This window comes from Octopus bimaculoides, chromosome 4 (assembly GCF_001194135.2).
Source record: "Octopus bimaculoides isolate UCB-OBI-ISO-001 chromosome 4, ASM119413v2, whole genome shotgun sequence".
NCBI classification, from domain to species: Eukaryota; Metazoa; Mollusca; class Cephalopoda; order Octopoda; family Octopodidae; genus Octopus; species Octopus bimaculoides.
The window spans coordinates 45580016-45580537 of NC_068984.1; positions in this window are offsets into that span (position 1 = coordinate 45580016).

A 522-nucleotide genomic window follows, 5' to 3' on the forward strand; every position below is an offset into this window, starting at 1 on the left:
ATATATACATATATATATATATATATATATATAAATATATATATTTATACTTGTGTGTGAGTGTGTGAGTATGCTTACATGTGTGTGTATGCTTACATGTGTGTGTATGTGCTTGCGATGTGGTTATGTGCACTGTTATATTAATATATACATCTATTCTTATTTATATCTACTGAGACTCTTTGAATACAATATAATTAGGGTATGTAGATATACTGTTAAATATACTGTGTATTTATATATATTTCTTTTAGAACGATGTATACGAAACGTACCCCATCTCTTCCGTTCTCTCTCTCTCTCCCCTGATCGTTCTCTCAAACATACCTCTTTAACTGAAGCAGGCACTCATATAGAAATAAACTCAAATACTTGTTCCCAAACACACATATACATACTCATATAAATATACTGAAGCATTTTCATCTTCGCTTGCACACGATCTCACATACTCTTGCTATTTACAATTCATATATATATATATATATATATATATATATATATATATATATATATATATAT